Below are 19,399 nucleotides of genomic sequence, written 5' to 3'. Positions count from 1 at the left end.
ATCATGAGTCTCATGCATAAAATTATTACTCTCCACATAAGCATAATCAATTTTATTAGTTATAGTGGGAGCAAATTCAACAAAGTAGCTATCATTATTATTCTCATCAAGTGTAGGAGGCATATTATAATCACAACAAAATTTACTCTCCATAGTAGGTGGCACCAAAAGACCACTATCATTATAATCATCATAAATAGGAGGCAAAGTATCATCAAAGAAAATTTTCTCCTCAATGCTTGGGGGACTAAAAAGATCATGAAAACCAGCTTCCCCAAGCTTAGAACTTTCTATATCATTATAAACAATGGTGTTCAAAGCGTTCATACTAATATTACTACCGACATGCAAATAAGATTTCATAGGTTTTTTAATTTTCGCATCAAACAATCCATGTTTTAAATCAGGAAATAGAATAAGAAGCTCATTCTTGTCCATTATGCCAAACTAGTGTAAACAAGAAACAAAAAGATGCAATTGCAGGATCTAAAGGAAATAGCTTCGAGTACTTACAACGGCGAAAATAGCTTAGTATCCGAGATCCGGAGTGTGAGTACCTTTTACCTTTCCTCCCCGACAATGGCACCAGAAAATAGCTTGATGTCTACGGGAGCTTCTATTCTTGTAGACAGTGTTGGGCCTCCAAGAGCAGAAGTTTGTAGAACAGCAGCAATTTTCCCTTAAGTGGATCACCCAAGGTTTATCGAACTCAGGGAGGAAGAGGTCAAAGATATCCCTCTCATGCAACCCTGCAACCACAAAGCAAGAAGTCTCTTGTGTCCCAACACACCTAAGAGGTGCACTAGTTCGGCGAAGAGATAGTGAAATACAGGTGGTATAAATAAGTATGAGCAGTAGCAACGGTGCCAGAAAATAGCTTGCTGGCGTATAGTTGATGGTGGTAATATGGTAGCAGTAGTAACACAGTAAAACAGTAAACAAGCAATGATAACAGTATTTAGGAACAAGGCCTAGGGAATAGACTTTCACTAGTGGACACTCTCAACTTTTATCACATAACAGAATAGATAAATGCATACTCTACACTCTCTTGTTGGATGATGAACACATTGCGTAGGATTACACGAACCCTCAATGCCGGAGTTAACAAGCTCCACAATTCAATGTTCATATTTAAATAACCTTAGAGTGCAAGACAGATCAACACAACTAAACCAAGTACTAACACAGCATGCACACTGTCACCTTCACACTATGTAGGAGGAATAGATCACATCAATACTATCATAACAATAGTTAACTTCATAATCTACAAGAGATCACAATCATAGCCTACGCCAAGTACTAACACGGATGCACACACTTGTCACCATTACACCGTGCGGGAGGAATAAAACTACTTTAATAACATCACTAGAGTAGCACATAGATAAATTGTGATACAAAACACATTGCAATCATAAAGAGATATAAATAAGCACTTCACTACGCCATTCATAACGGTGAATAAGTATTCGTGAAATATAGCCTAAGAGACCCACACGGTGCACACACTTGTCACCTTTACACACGTGGGACAAGGAGTCTCCGGAGATCACATAAGTAAAACCCACTTGACTAGCATAATGACATCTAGATTACAAGCATCATCATATGAATCTCAATCATGTAAAGCAGCTCATGAGATTATTGTATTGAAGCACATAGGAGAGAGATGAACCACATAGCTACCGGTACAGCCCCGAGCCTCGATGGAGAACTACTCCCTCCTCATGGGAGACAAGCAGCGTTGATGAAGATGGCGGTGGTGTTGATGGAGAAGCCTTCCGGGGCACTTCCCCGCCCCGGCGGCGTGCCGGAACGGAGACTCATGTCCCCCGGATCTTGGCTTCGCGATGGCGGCGGCTCCGGAAGGTTTCTCGTACCGTGGCTTTTTCGTATCGAGGTTTTAGGTCGGGGACCTTTAAATAGGCGAAGAGGCGGAGTCGGAGGGGCGACGAGGCGGCGACACCATAGGGGGCGCGGCCGGGGCCCGAGCCGCGCCACCCTGTCATCCGGGGCCCACAGGGCCCCCCTCTGGCGGCTCTCGGGTGTTCTGGATCGATGCTTCCGGTGAAAATAGGAACCTGGGCGTTGATTTCGTCCAATTCCGAGAATATTTCGTTACTAGGATTTCTGAAACCAAAAACAGCAGAAAACAGGAACTGGCACTTCGACATCTTGTTAATAGGTTAGTTCCGGAAAACGCATAATAATGACATATAATGTGCATAAAACATGTAGATATCATCAATAATGTGGCATGGAACACAAGAAATTATCGATACGTCGGAGACGTATCAATCACCAATGTGATACACCACTAAGATTAGGTATGAGCATAAGCTTGATCATGTTTTAGTGGCTAGGTTTATCCTCCTTACTTAGGTAGAATTATTGTATCAAGGCAATGCTAGGTTTGTCTCAATTGTTTGGATAAGCAGGGTTTAAACTAATATCATAACTACTCTACATAAGGCATGAGTATTGGTTTGGTTAACTACTAATGAGTTACTTATTATTTCATGAGAAGAATGGGATCTATACATCACATATATAGGTTTAACTTATCAGCTCAATTTATAAAGTAAGATCATGCATTGAACATGATCCACTTATTCCTCACTAGTCTCTCTTCTTTAATACTTCTCTCAACACACTCACTTAGATTCTTAGGGTTTATGATCATCACCCAATTTGTAATGATCAAAGTATTGACCTCATAATTATTCATTAGTGAATTATGATTCTCTCTCCAAGATCAAGTATTAGTCCATACACTTGGGTATACCTCTTTAGGTTGAGCTCTTCTGAATAGGCAGGGTGTCTCTAGGGTTTATGATCATTACCAAGTTGTAATGATCACCACACTTGCCTCTCTATAATTACTAAAGAATAGTTTCTTACTAAGTCAATTATAGTTTAGTACTTGACTTATATTTATTATAACATTGGTTAGTATCAACAATTACCTCACTTGGATAAGGTTTAAATATTAAGCTAGGTTCTATTGAATGCATAATATAAGCATATGATTGGTGCTCTCCTTTCTTTAAGGCTTAATGGAAATGAGTTTGGAAACAAGGTTGAAATGATCAAAAGTTAATGAAGAATGAATATGAGTGTTCTTGACTTGGTTCAAGTATTGTAATTGAAAAGATATACCATGTGACTCATGGTAGGAACATTTATTTAGTAGAAGACATGGATAAGATAAGTATAGAATAGTGTCTTAATTAATTGTGTTCTTTGATTTAGGAGTGAATAATTATTCATGTTTTGTTGTAAGGAATGGCATGTTGAGATCCTTTTATAAGATCTTGTAGTTGGTCCTTACTTCAGGTGTTGTTTGTTGTAAATCTACTTCTATTTGATCTAGCCCATAGATCAAATCATCTCTACCCAAAACAAGGTTTTATCAAAGGTCACAGTGAATTTATAGCGCTTGACTTGATGATCTACTTCAATTCCAGCAAGTCAAGTGAAACTTCAGTTACTGTGGCAAGTTTTATTTGAAGCGCGAAAATTCCACGGATTTTCTATGCATGAATGCAATGCACACTTTGGTGTTCTCTCATTTTATAGCCTCTAAACCTGGGATATTACAGCCTCTCCCCCTTAAACTGAACTTCGTCCCGAAGTTCGAACACTCTCATGTTTCGGAATGTGGAACTGACTTGAACAGATCACAATCCTTTCGAACTCCATGGTGATCTCATTAGATATAATTGGATATATCCCTTGTACAGATCCTTCATGTAGTCTTCTGATGTCTGGCACTGATACTTTCTTCCATTCTATGTTTTCTTCTAACATTCGAAACTTCTAGTCTTATTCTTCAAAGATCCTTGGATTAGGACAGCTTCTTATGCTAATGGGCTTTACTAATGGTTGTGGTGATAGCTTCCTATCTTGGTACCGAAAAACTTGGTTCTACCAGCTACGGTGTAAAAGGGCACTACGGTGTACCAGCTGGGTTTCCCAAACCTTAATTCTAAAAGATGTATTTAAGGTAGGGTATTGTTTTCCCTTACTACCATAACGAAAGTAATGGTACTTAGTAAGGTATTTACAATAGGCATGGTCCTGGTTGTTTAGTCCTACGAATGGATTAGACTCATTTAGTCCATCCAATCATGGCTTCTAGTTTATACTAGTTATCTTCCTTTTGGTTTCTTTAGATTCCATGAAAGGAATCTTTCTAATAATCATTAATTTTGGTATGGTCAAACCCTTCGGTCTTTTGTTTTCTTAGGTTTTGATTGTCCTCCGATATCTTCTTTCTCCAATTCATTATCTAATACTTACTTAAGTTCTCTTGGTTTTGAGTAATTACAATTACCCACTCAAGTTAAGGTCTAACCCTTACTTCCTCGAGATATGAACCTCGGCTTCTGGTCTGACAACCTCCTGAGAGTACTTTTATATGGGTACTTCCCAACAACCTTATAAAAATAAGATCGGACTTCCTCTTAGTTCAGACCTCTTTCTTGGTCCATCATACTCCAAATATTATATCTTAATACTTATCATTCAGCCTTCCTATCCCCCTTGGAGTTTACGAATGATCTTTAAACTTCCTTTCTTCTAATCATTAAACTCCAAGGTTAGGTAGTTGGTCTAAGTCTGGTTTATATTTTGTACCTTTCTAAAGTCTCACGAAGAATTCTTTCTGGTGTATCCACACAATTGTGGATATCCATTGTGAATACTCCAATTAAATATTTACCAACTACGGGATACCAGCTGTGGAATCCCTCTTTCCTTTAGAGTGAAAGAACGATTAAGTTGTTGACTATCTGTTACCACCTGCAGACTATCTAATACGAGATGTGGCTTATTGAATACCAGCTGTGGGCTATTTTATGGTTCTAGTCAATATCTATCTACCAGCTGTGGCTACTTTTATAGTTTTAGTTAAGATATACCTCACTTCACACACTTTCTCTTCATGATTATCCTATATCAGCTGCGGTCTTATTATACCAACTATGACTTCACTTGTCTATTTTCCTTCTTATAGGGTTTGTTTTACAAGATAACCACTTGTTGATACTATGAAAATAGTATTGTAAGTGACTTCACTTGCATTCCCTTCTTCCATAATGAATACGGCTCTACTTCTACTACTTCATATTCACTATTTTTCTCACTTCCATGGTACTTCCATATTAAAGTACTCCTTGATTAAGGATAGAAGTGAGTTTTGATTAGTCCTTCCTTTGGAGTATGGTGGTTACTTCCCACAACTTTACTTCCTTCTTCTAGTGAACCTTCATCTTGCCTTCAAAATCTTCAGAATTCGTCACTTCCTCACACGAATACCTTTACCCTCTAGACCTATAACATCAAGTAGGAGCTTGATATTGCAACATGCATTTGCGTATCGAAGTCAAACTTCATGTATGGATCTAGTCAAACAATGAAAATCCAATAAAGTCCAAGAAAATCCAGCTTTGTGCTTATAATACACATCCTTATATGCCTGAATATAATAGTTGGGTAAGACATCCCTAAACATCAGAATCAGATGTGTAGTATATGACACCACATAAGATAAGTTTAGGTTGTGATACTTAGCACGAATACGTGGATTTCTACTATTTGTCTCAACATTTATCTGAATTGCACATTTGCAATGAGACAATTTGAAACAAAATGGCCTAGGATAGTTGAAGTTAACCTAGTTTTCTTTGGAAGTACTAACTAAATAGTATACCATATATATGTGCTACTGAGGAATACTTCCTATAATATAATTAGTTCTAACATGTCTACTCTAAACACATGATAGTTTAGAATATACCACCTTTAACTCGATGATTTCTCTATGTGACATGCTCTCAATAAGCCTTCTTTAAACTAAGGACTATGGTTCCAGCATACTTGGTACAGTTATTAGGATTTTAAGGCCTAAGCTTTCGAACTATTCCTTAAATCCTACTCCTCATCATACTTCTGTTAACTCACTTATGATGTTCTACTTCCTCACATCATGATTCTCAAGTGAATCATATATGATTACCAACTCTACCATGAAAAGTAGACTTATATGACTCCTATCATTCTTCCTTACCTCCTATGATTGACTCATCATAGGTATATACTCCCTCATATTACTTATCTACATTACTTAACATCAGTCATTTGACATTTTAAATGACTCTTACTTACCTATAACTTGCATTGGTATACTTCTTCCAATAGGATATCTTCCTTATGGTTGTATCCTCTCTTTGGACTACCATGTATTGTATACCAACTGTGGTCTACTACCACCAATTATCTTAAGCTCCAATGGTGTTCTAGTTATTTGGAATGAAGCAAGATAACTAACTATCTTTACTTTAGAAAATAGATAAGAAAAATTGACTCAAGTGTGTCAGGATTATTCTCAAGTGAATACCCATCTCAAGTCAGAAGAATAGTTGGTTTGGATAAGACAACTTCCTATAGACACTACCAAACCTATAGGTCTCCTTTAAAGGGTTTTAATCCTAGGGTCAAAGCATTTGCTCTGATACCAGTTGTGGTGACCCAGCGTACCACTGCATGGTGTAGTACACAAGTCGTTGACATAACACAAGTGAAACACCGTTCCACTCATATTACATCTCTCAGAGTGGTACAACAGAAACATATGCGAGTCCAAGGTATGTCTATAGAAGTACACATGAACTGTTTACATAAGATCAACACAGACCTCCTACTTTATAGTGAGGTAAAACTTCAAATAAAGCTCCCAGAAGAACAACTCGTAATCTATCTTGTTGCTATCACTATCTCTAGAGATACTAGGCTTGCTATAGAATCTAGCTACTTAGGTGCTAGGATTAGGGAAATGTTCCCTTCTATTACTAGTCTAAGTTTCCACTCTAACTGATGCAGAACTTGACTCCATTGACTTCTTTGATCGTATTCTTCATCTTATTGAAGTGGACTCCTTTGTCTTCTAGTTCCACGGTAGTTTCTCCTTCGGCGCCTTGATCTAAGAAGGGGGTTCAAATGGGAGGGAATGAGTACGAGCGTACTCAGCAAGTTCATATTAGGAAATAGGTGTATCATGCACTAGCTACAGCCATATACCAGAAAGTCATAGGCGAATGCAAGTTTTCATAATAATTTCTTCAAAAGATTTATTTTATTCTGAAAACTATGCCCGTCAGTCTTCACAGGTTGACCAGAACTTTGTGGAGTTCCTTTCCTTCCGCGTTCGCAGTTCCCTTCCCGGAACAGGGAGTGACGAGTCCTAATTCGGTATCCTCTGCGAGAGGTGCGTTACTTTTCCCATAAGAGAACTTATCCTTGATACCAACCGGGTGATCGTTCCCATCCACACTTCCTTGGTGTGGGGCCAGGTGTAAGGTCCAAGCCAATCACTGCCTTCTCCGTGACTGCAAACCCACCCTTTTGTCCACCCGTACACCCCCAGTAGACTTCTCCCGATAATACGGCTTTACTCACGGTGTACTTTGGACAATCCATCATAGACCGTAGAGCTCAACATCACACACGGATGGGGATTTAAAAGGCTATCCCAACCTACGGCGAGTGCCTCCAACACCCCGCAGCTCTACCGGTTCGTTGGCGTGCGAAGGGAAAAGATACGGTGACTTCCCCAGAGCCATTATAGATCTTATGGTCAACACGATATGTACGAGCGCTAGAATCAACGGACGGCATTGGTACTTAGTCCTAGATGAGTAGTACCCATGCAATGGAACCTCCACCATATCAACACATACCATGGTTCCATTGCCCACCACATAGTCATATTCATAATTGTAAAATAATACTTTGCTTTTCAATGCATGAGTGATAAGTATAGTACTTTGCATATAGTTTGATACAAATAATCAAATGACATGAGCAAGCGATGAACTTGTCTTTCTTGACTGCAAGATTATGCAGGCAAAAGCTTCGATACGTGAGAAGTCCAAATGCTGAAATACCATCATCGTACGGTAAGGACAATGTTTAGAGAACTAGCAAAGATGCTATAATGCATACTATGAGATGCAATCGTCCCGAGCGTAATCTAACTTCGATGATTTAGGATGTATGAGTTGTAAAGATTTCTTTAGGGTTGGTTGCACTTTTAGAATGGTTCTCAAACAAGGTTCTTGTTAGGGTTTGGTTATATTAGCATCATAACCAAGTGATATAAGACATCATAACAATCATACTCATAAAGAATAGTGATGGAATAATATGTAAGGAACAGTTGTCAACTTTAAGTTCTACAGAACATGGTTGATGATTACTTATACTACACTTTAAAAGAATAACTTTTGAAGAACATGTTGTTTAAGAAATAATGATTATTTTAAAGAAGGATTAGGGTTTCTAAGGTTTGATTGGCATTTTGATGGCGTGTATTTCACACGTTCGTTGGGCAACCCCAAGAGGAAGGTATGATGAGCACAGCAGCAAGTTTTCCCTCAGAAAGAAACCAAGGTTTATCGAACCAGGAGGAGCCAAGAAGCACGTTGAAGGTTGATGGCGGCGGGATGTAGTGCGGCGCAACACCGGAGATTCCGGCGCCAACGTGGAACCTGCACAACACAACCAAAGTACTTTGCCCCAACGAAACAGGTGAGGTTGTCAATCTCACCGGCTTGCTGTAACAAAGGATTAACCGTATTGTGTGGAAGATGATTGTTTGCGAGAGAAAACAGTAAAAACAAGTATTGCAGTAGATTGTATTTCAGTAAAGAGAATTGGACCGGGGTCCACAGTTCACTAGAGGTGTCTCTCCCATAAGACGAACAGCATGTTGGGTGAACAAATTACGAGTTGGGCAATTGACAAATAAAGAGAGCATGACAATGCACATACATATCATGATGAGTATAGTGAGATTTAATTGGGCATTACGACAAAGTACATAGACCGCCATCCAAGCTGCATCTATGCCTAAAAAGTCCACCTTCGGGTTATCATCCGAACCCCCTCCGGTATTAAGTTGCAAAGCAACGAGACAATTGCATTAAGTATGGTGCGTAATGTAATCAACAACTACATCCTTAGACATAGCATCAATGTTTTATCCCTAGTGGCAACGAGCACAACACAACCTTAGAACTTTCATCCATTGTCCCGGTGTCAATGCAGGCATGAACCCACTATCGAGCATAAGTACTCCCTCTTGGAGTTAAAAGCATCTACTTGGCCAGAGCATCTACTAGTAACGGAGAGCATGCAAGATCTTAAACAACACATAGCATAACTTTGATAATCAACATAACAAGTATTCTCTATTCATCGGATCCCAACAAACGCAACATATAGAATTACATATAGATGATCTTGATCATGATAGGCAGCTCACAAGATCCGACAATGATAGCACAATGGGGAGAAGACAACCATCTAGCTACTGCTATGGACCCATAGTCCATGGGTAGACTACTCACTCATCACTCCGGAGGCGACCATGGCGGTGTAGAGTCCTCCGGGAGATGATTCCCCTCTCCGGCGGGGTGCCGGAGGCGATCTCCGGGATCCCCCGAGATGGGATCGGCGGTGACGGCGTCTCCGGAAGGTTTTCCGTATCGTGGCTCTCGGTGCCGGGGGTTTCGTCACGGAGGCTTTAAGTAGGCGGAAGGGTAGGTCGAGAGGCGGCACGGGGGGCCCAAACCACGGGCCGGCGCGGCCGAGGGTGGGGCCGCGCCGCCCTAGGGTTTGGCCACCCCGTGGCCCCTCTTCGTCTCGTCTTCGGTCTTACGGAAGCTTCGTGTAAAAATAGGCCTCCGGGCTTTTATTTCGTCCAATTCCGAGAATATTTCTTTACTAGGATTTACGAAACCAAAAACAGCAGAAAACGACAAGCGGCACTTCGGCATCTTGTTAATAGGTTAGTTCCGGAAAATGCACGAATATGACATAAAGTGTGCATAAAACATGTAGATAACATCAATAATGTGGCATGGAACACAAGAAATTATCGATACGTTGGAGACGTATCGGCATCCCCAAGCTTAGTTACGCTCGTCCCGAGCGAGGTAAAAACGATAACAAAGATAATTTACGGAGTGACATGCCATCATAATCTTGATCATACTATTTGTAAAGCATATGTAATGAATGCAGCGATCAAAACAATGTGTATGACATGAGTAAACAAGTGAATCATAAAGCAAAGACTTTTCATGAATAGTACTTCAAGACAAGCATCAATAAGTCTTGCATAAGAGTTAGCTCATAAAGCAATAATTCAAAGTAAAGGTATTGAAGCAACACAAAAGAAGATTAAGTTTCAGCGGTTGCTTTCAACTTGTAACATGTATATCTCATGGATATTGTCAACATAGAGTAATATAGTAAGTGCAATAAGCAAGTATGTAGGAATCAATGCACAGTTCACACAAGTGTTTCCTTCTTGAGGTGGAGAGAAATAGGTGAACTGACTCAACATTGAAAGTAAAAGAATGGTCCTCCATAGAGGAAAAGCATCGATTGCTATATTTGTGCTAGAGCTTTGATTTTGAAAACATGAAACAATTTTGTCAACGGTAGTAATAAAGCATATGCATCATGTAAATTATATCTTATAAGTTGCAAGCCTCATGCATAGTGTACTAATAGTGCCCGCACCTTGTCCTAATTAGCTTGGACTACCTGGATTATCACCGCAATACATATGCTTTAACCAAGTTTCACAAAGGGGTACCTCTATGCCGCCTGTACAAAGGTCTAAGGAGAAAGCTCGCATTTGGATTTCTCGCTTTTGATTATTCTCAACTTAGACATCCATACCGGGACAACATAGACAACAGATAATGGACTCCTCTTTTAATGCTTTAAGCATTTGACAACAATTAATTCTTTTCTCATTAGAGATTTGAGGATATTTGTCCAAAACTGAAACTTCCACCATGAATCATGGCTTTAGTTAGCGGCCCAATGTTCTTCTCTCACAATATGCATGCTCAAACCATTCAACTCGGTGTAGATCGCCCTTACTTCGAGACAAGACGAACATGCATAGCAACTCACATGAAATTCAACAATGAGTTGATGGCGTTCCCCGATAAACATGGTTATCGCACAACAAGCAACTTAATAAGAGATAAAGTGCATAATTACATATTCAATACCACAATAGTTTTTAAGCTATTTGTCCCATGAGCTATATATTGCAAAGGTAAATGATGGAATTTTAAAGGTAGCACTCAAGCAATTTACTTTGGAATGGCGGGAAAATACCATGTAGTATAGGTAGGTATGGTGGACACAAATGGCATAGTGGTTGGCTCAAGTATTTTGGATGCATGAGAAGTATTTCCTCTCGATACAAGGTTTAGGCTAGCAAGGTTATTTGAAACAAACACAAGGATGAACGGTACAGCAAAACTCACATAAAAGACATATTGAAAACATTATAAGACTCTACACCGTCTTCCTTGTTGTTCAAACTCAAAACTAGAAATTATCTAGACCTTAGAGAAACCAAATATGCAAACCAAATTTTAGCATGCTCTATGTATTTCTTCATTAATGGGTGCAAAGCATATGATGCAAGAGCTTAAACATGAGCACAACAATTGCCAAGTATCACATTACCCAAGACATTTATAGCAATTACTACATGTATCATTTTCCAATTCCAACCATATAACAATTTAACGAAGGAGAAACTTCGCCATGAATACTATGAGTAGAAACCAAGGACATATTTGTCCATATGCTACAGCGGAGTGTGTATCTCTCCCATAAAGTGAATGCTAGGATCCATTTTATTCAAACAAAACAAAAACAAAAACAAACCGACGCTCCAAGAAAAAGCACATAAGATGTGGCCGAATAAAAATGTAGTTTCGGGGGAGGAACCTGATAATTTGTCGATGAAGAAGGGGATGCCTTGGGCATCCCCAAGCTTAGACGCTTGAGTCTTCTTGATATATGCAGGGGTGAACCACCGGGTGCATCCCCAAGCTTAGAGCTTTCACTCTCCTTGATCATGTTGCATCATACTCCTCTCTTGATCCTTGAAAACTTCCTCCACACCAAACTCGAAACAACTCATTAGAGGGTTAGTGCACAGATTAAATTGACATATTCAGAGGTGACACAATCATTCTTAACACTTCTGGACATTGCATAATGCTACTGGACATTAGTGGATCAAAGAAATTCATCCAACATAGCGAAAGAGGCAATGCGAAATAAAAGGCAGAATCTGTCAAAACAGAACAGTTCGTATTGACGAATTTTAAAATGGCACCAGACTTGCTCAAACGAAAATGCTCAAATTGAATGAAAGTTGCGTACATATCTGAGGATCATGCTCGTAAATTGGCGTAATTTTCTGAGCTACCTACAGGGAGATAGACCCAGATTCGTGACAGCAAAGAAATCTGGAACTGCGCAGTAATCCAAATCTAGTACTTACTTTTCTATCAACGGCTTAACTTGGCACAACAAAACTCAAAACTAAGATAAGGAGAGGTTGCTACAGTAGTAAACAACTTCCAAGACACAAAATAAAAACAAAGTACTGTAGGTAAAACATGGGTTGTCTCCCATAAGCGCTTTTCTTTAACGCCTTTCAGCTAGGCGCAGAAAGTGTGTATCAAGTAACATCGAGAGATGAAGCATCAACATCATAATTTGTTCTAATAATAGAATCATAAGGTACCTTCATTCTCTTTCTAGGGAAGTGTTCCATACCTTTCTTGAGAGGAAATTGATATTTTATATTACCTTCCCTCATATCAATAATAGCACCAACAGTTCGAAGAAAAGGTCTTCCCAATATAATTGGACAAGATGCATTGCATTCAATATCCAAGATAACAAAATCAACGGGGACAAGGTTATTGTTAACGGTGATGCGAACATTATCAACTTTACCCAAAGGTTTCTTTGTAGAATGATCAGCAAGATTAACATCCAAATAACAATTTTTCAGCGGTGGCAAGTCAAGCATATTATAAATTTTCTTAGGCATAACAGAAATACTTGCACCAAGATCACATAAAGCATTACAATCAAAATCTTTAACCTTCATCTTAATGATGGGCTTTTTAGGAATAGAGGCTTCGCGCTCTAGTTTCTCTTCTCTAGCTTTTATGAGAGCGTTTGTAATATGATGCGTGAAAGCCAAATTTATAGCACTAGCATTAGGACTTTTAGCAAGTTTTTGCAAGAAATTTATAACTTCAGAGATGTGGCAATCATCAAAATTCAAACCATTATAATCTAAAGCAATGGGATCATCATCCCCAATGTTGGAAAAAATTTCAGCAGCTTTATCACGGGCAGTTTCAGCGGTTTAGCGAGTTTCAGGCAGTTTTTCGCGCTTTGCATTAGAAGTGGAAACATTGCTAACACCAATTCTTTTATTAGTATGAGTAGGAGGTGCAGCAACATGTGTAGCATTAGCATTACTAGTGGTGGTAATAGTCCAAACTTTAGCTATATTCTTCTCTTTAGCTAGTTTTTCATTTTCTTCTCTATCCCACCTAGCACGCAGTTCAGCCATTAATCTTATATTCTCATTAATTCTAACTTGAATGGCATTTTCTGTAGTAGTAATTTTATTATGATAATTCTCATTAGGCAAAACTTTTGATTTCAAAAGATCAACATCAGAGGCAAGACTATCAACTCTAGAAACAAGAATATCAATTTTACCAAGCTTTTCTTCAACAGATTTGTTAAAAGCAGTCTGTGTACTAATAAATTCTTTAAGCATGGCTTCAAGTCCAGGGGGTGAATTCCTATTATTGTTGTAAGAATTTCCATAAGAATTACCATAGCCGTTGCCATTATTATAAGGATATGGCCTATAGTTGTTACTAGAATTGTTCCGGTAAGCATTGTTGTTGAAATTATTATTTTTAATGAAGTTTACATCAACATGTTCTTCTTGTGCAACCAATGAAGCTAACGGAACATTATTAGGATCAATATTAGTCCTATCATTCACAAGCATAGACATAATAGCATCAACCTTATCATTCAAGGAAGAGGATTCCTCAACGAATTTACCTTCTTACCTTGTGGGGCTCTTTCCGTGTGCCATTCAGAGTAGTTGATCATCATATTATCAAGAAGCTTTGTTGCTTCACCAAGAGTGATGGACATAAAGGTACCTCCAGCAGCTGAATCCAATAAATTCCGTGAAGAAAAATTTAGTCCTGCATAGAAGGTTTGGATGATCATCTAAGTAGTCGAGTCCATGGGTTGGGCAATTTTTAACCGAGAGATTTCATTCTTTCCCAAGCTTGAGCAACATGTTCAGTATCTAATTGTTTAAAATTCATTATGCTACTCCTCAAAGATATAATTTTAGCAGGGGGATAATATCTACCAATAAAAGCATCCTTGCATTTAGTCCATGAATCAATACTATTCTTAGGCAGAGATAGCAACCAATCTTTAGCTCTTCCTCTTAATGAGAAAGGGAACAATTTTAGTTTAATAATATCACCATCTACATCTTTATATTTTTGCATTTCGCATAGTTCAACAAAATTATTAAGATGGGCAGCAGCATCATCAGAACTAATTCCGAGAAAATTGATCTTTCATAACAAGATTCGATAAAGCGAGGTTTAATTTCAAAGAATTCTGCTGTAGTAGCGAGGTGGAGCAATAGGTGTGCATAAGAAATCATTATTATTTGTGGTTGTGAAGTCACACAACTTAGTATTTTCAGGGGTAGCCATTTTAGCAATAGTAAATAAAGCAAACTAGATAAAGTAAATGCAAGTAAACTAATTTTTTTGTGTTTTCGATATAGCAAACAAGATAGCAAATAAAGTAAAACTAGCAACTAATTTTTTTGTATTTTGATTTAGTGCAGCAAACAAAGTAGTAAATAAAATAAAGCAAGACAAAAACAAAGTAAAAAGATTGAGAAGTGGAGACTCCCCTTGCAGCGTGTCTTGATCTCCCCGGCAACGGCGCCAGAAAATATGCTTGATGGCGTGTATTTCACACGTTCGTTGGGCAACCCCAAGAGGAAGGTATGATGAGCACAGCAGCAAGTTTTCCCTCGGAAAGAAACCAAGGTTTATCGAACCAGGAGGAGCCAAGAAGCACGTTGAAGGTTGATGGCGGCGGGATGTAGTGCGGCGCAACACCGGAGATTCCGGCGCCAACGTGGAACCTGCACAACACAACCAAAGTACTTTGCCCCAACGAAACAGGTGAGGTTGTCAATCTCACCGGCTTGCTGTAACAAAGGATTAACCGTATTGTGTGGAAGATGATTGTTTGCAGAGAAAACAGTAAAAACAAGTATTGCAGTAGATTGTATTTCGGTAAAGAGAATTGGACCGGGGTCCACGGTTCACTAGAGGTGTCTCTCCCATAAGACGAACAGCATGTTGGGTGAACAAATTACAGTTGGGCAATTGACAAATAAAGAGAGCATGACAATGCACATACATATCATGATGAGTATAGTGAGATTTAATTGGGCATTACGACAAAGTACATAGACCGCCATCCAAGCGCATCTATGCCTAAAAAGTCCACCTTCGGGTTATCATCCGAACCCCCTCCGGTATTAAGTTGCAAAGCAACGAGACAATTGCATTAAGTATGGTGCGTAATGTAATCAACAACTACATCCTTAGACATAGCATCAATGTTTTATCCCTAGTGGCAACAGCACAACACAACCTTAGAATTTTACATCACTTGTCCCGGTGTCAATGCGAGGCATGAACCCACTATCGAGCATAAGTACTCCCTCTTGGAGTTAAAAGCATCTACTTGGCCAGAGCATCTACTAGTAACGGAGAGTATGCAAGATCTTAAACAACACATAGCATAACTTTGATAATCAACATAACAAGTATTCTCTATTCATCGGATCCCAACAAACGCAACATATAGAATTACATATAGATGATCTTGATCATGATAGGCAGCTCACAAGATCCGACAATGATAGCACAATGGGGAGAAGACAACCATCTAGCTACTGCTATGGACCCATAGTCCGAGGGGTAGACTACTCACTCATCACTCCGGAGCGACCATGGCGGTGTAGAGTCCTCCGGGAGATGATTCCCCTCTCCGGCGAGGGTGCCGGAGGCGATCTCCGAGGATCCCCGAGATGGGATCGGCGGTGACGGCGTCTCGGAAGGTTTTCCGTATCGTGGCTCTCGGTGCTGGGGGTTTCGTCACGGAGGCTTTAAGTAGGCGGAAGGGTAGGTCGAGAGGCGGCACGAGGGGCCAAACCACGGGCCGGCGCGGCCGAGGGTGGGGCCGCGCCGCCCTAGGGTTTGGCCACCCTGTGGCCCCTCTTCGTCTCGTCTTCGGTCTTCGGAAGCTTCGTGTAAAAATAGGCCTCCGGGCTTTTATTTCGTCCAATTCCGAGAATATTTCTTTACTAGGATTTCTGAAACCAAAAACAGCAGAAAACGACAAGCGGCACTTCGGCATCTTGTTAATAGGTTAGTTCCAGAAAATGCACGAATATGACATAAAGTGTGCATAAAACATGTAGATAACATCAATAATGTGGCATGGAACACAAGAAATTATCGATACGTTGGAGACGTATCACATTTGTACTTCAAAAGAATAACTTTTGAAGAACATGTTAAATAAGAATATGAACTACTGTACATAGGAGCTATGCCTTCTAGGGTTTACTATTGGATTCATTTAGTTTTCTAATAGGGACTAGTTGGGTTCTTAAGTTGAATTGGTTCTATATACAACAAGTATTGGCAGGTTTATTACTATGGTTGATTATGGTATCATATCAAAGGATGAGGGTCAAGATGATTCTATAAATTAGCTATTAGGGTTTACTATGGTCTCACAATTGCTTTACTAAGTAATCTCTAATGGTTTCTAAGCTAAGTGGTTTATCATTTCCTAAGTAGGGTTTAGTGGAATAGGAGCATGTGATGTGAATTGTTACACATGGTTGGTACTAGGGTTCATCATTATGGTTCTACTAGGGTTTGATGATTGAAGTTGATCCTAATGGTGTGGTATAATGGATTGGTGATCAATGGAACTACTCTAATTAACAAGCTAGGGTTTATAATTAAGTGTTAGTAGTGGATCATACAAGTGTTAACTAAAAATAAACGCATGAGATGATGGTCTCCTGTGAATTGTACCTAGTTTTATTTTAGTGGATCATGAGTATGCACTCATTGGTTGTTTATTACTAGGGTTCTATAGGTATAGATGAAGCTTATATGATTACATGAGCTAAACCCCTAGGGTTTTAGGATTGCAACTATTTAGGATGAACACATAAAATAATGGAATCCAGTTTCTAACTTAGAATAAAACTAAGGTTTCTAAATTATGATCCAATTCTTAAAGTAATACTTGGTACTAGAACTAATGTGATTAAGTACTTGAAATAGAGTTATTAATAATTTTAACATGCTATTAATTTTTAGATTGTTTAAGAATTAAAATAATTACTAGTTAGGGTTTAATTAGAAATCAGGGTTTCCTAATTATTGTTAGGTTTTAAAGTATTTAACTTGTTAACTTAAGAATGTTTAAGTAAATAATTGTTGAGTGATGTCTACGGGTGCTTCTATTCTTGTAGACAGTGTTGGGCCTCCAAGAGCAGAGGTTTGTAGAACAGCAGCAAGTTTCCCTTAAGTGGATCAGCCAAGGTTTATCGAACTCAGGGAGGAAGAGGTCAAAGATATCCCTCTCATGCAACCCTGCAACCACAAAGCAAGAAGTCTCTTGTGTCCCCAACACACCTAATAGGTGCACTAGTTCGGCGAAGAGATAGTGAAATACGAGGTGGTATGAATAAATATAAGCAGTAGCAACGGCACCGAGAAAAGTGCTTTGCCCGGAGCTGGCGTGTGGTTGATGGTTGTAATATTGTGGACAGTAGAGATGCAGCAAAACAGTAAACAAGCAGCGATAGCAGTATTTAGGAACAAGGCCTAGGGATCATACTTTCACTAGTGGACACTCTCAATCATTGATCACATAACAGAATAAATAGATAAATGCTAGACTCTACACCCTCTTGTTGGATGATGAACACCACTAAGCGTGTAGGATTACACGAACCCTCAATGCCGGAGTTAACAAGCTCCACAATATTCAATGTTCATGTTTAAATAACCTTAGAGTGCATGACAGATCAACATAACCAAACCAAGTACTAACATAGCATGCACCTTGTCACCTTCACACTACGAAAGGAGGAATAGATCACATCAATACTATCATAGCAATAGTTAACTTCATAATCTACAAGAGATCACAATCATAGCCTACGCCAAGTACTACACGATGCACACACTTGTCACCATTACACCGTCGGGAGGAATAAACTACTTTAATAACATCACTAGAGTAGCACACAAATATATTGTGATACAAAACACATTGCAATCATAAAGAGATATAAATAAGCACTTCACTATGCCATTCATAACGGTGAATAAGTATTACGTGAAATATAGCCTAAGAGACCCACACGGTGCACACACTGTCACCTTTACACACGTGGGACAAGGAGTCTCCGGAGATCACATAAGTAAAATCCACTTGACTAGCATAATGACATCTAGATTACAAGCATCATTATATGAATCTCAATCATGTAAGGCAGCTCATGAGATTACTGTATTGAAGCACATAGGAGAGAGATTAACCACATAGCTACCGGTACAGCCCCGAGCCTCGATGGAGAACTACTCCCTCCTCATGGGAGACAGCAGCGTTGATGGAGATGGCGGTGGTGTGCCGGCGGCGTGCCGGAACAGAGACTCCTGTCCCCCAGATCTTGGCTTCGCGATGGCGGCGGCTCTGGAAGGTTTCTCGTACCGTGGCTTTTCCATATCGATGTTTTAGGTCAGGCACCTTTATATAGGCGAAGAGGCGGAGTCGGAGGGTCGACGAGGCGGTGACACACTAGGAGGGCGCGGCCAAGGCCTGGGTCGCGCCACCCTGGCGTCTGGTGGCACAGTGGCCTGATACGTCTCCAACGTATCGATAATTTCTTATGTTCCATGCCATATTATTGATGATACCTACATGTTTTATGCACACTTTATGTCATATTCGTGCATTTTCTGGAACTAACCTATTAACAAGATGCCGAAGAGCCGATTCTTTGTTTCTACGCTGTTTTTGGTTTCAGAAATCCTAGTAACGAAATATTCTCGGAATTGGACGAAATCAATGCCCGGGGTCCTATTTTGCCACGAAGCTTCCGGAAGACCGAAAGGGATACGAAGTGGGGCGACGAGGCGCCGCCACCATAGGGCCGCGCGGCCGGAGGGGGCCGCGCCGCCTATGGTGTGGGCCCCTCGCCGGCCCTCCGACTCTGCCCTTCCGCCTACTTATAGCCTCGGTCGCGAAAACCCCAAAACGAAGAACCACGATGCGGAAAACCTTGCGAGACGTCGCCGCCGCCGGTGTCTACAAAGTTCTG

Source organism: Lolium rigidum, chromosome 2 (genome assembly GCF_022539505.1).
Source record: "Lolium rigidum isolate FL_2022 chromosome 2, APGP_CSIRO_Lrig_0.1, whole genome shotgun sequence".
Classification (NCBI taxonomy): Eukaryota; Viridiplantae; Streptophyta; class Magnoliopsida; order Poales; family Poaceae; genus Lolium; species Lolium rigidum.
The sequence above is the reverse complement of the archived record's forward strand: the minus strand, read 5'-3'. Positions refer to the sequence as shown.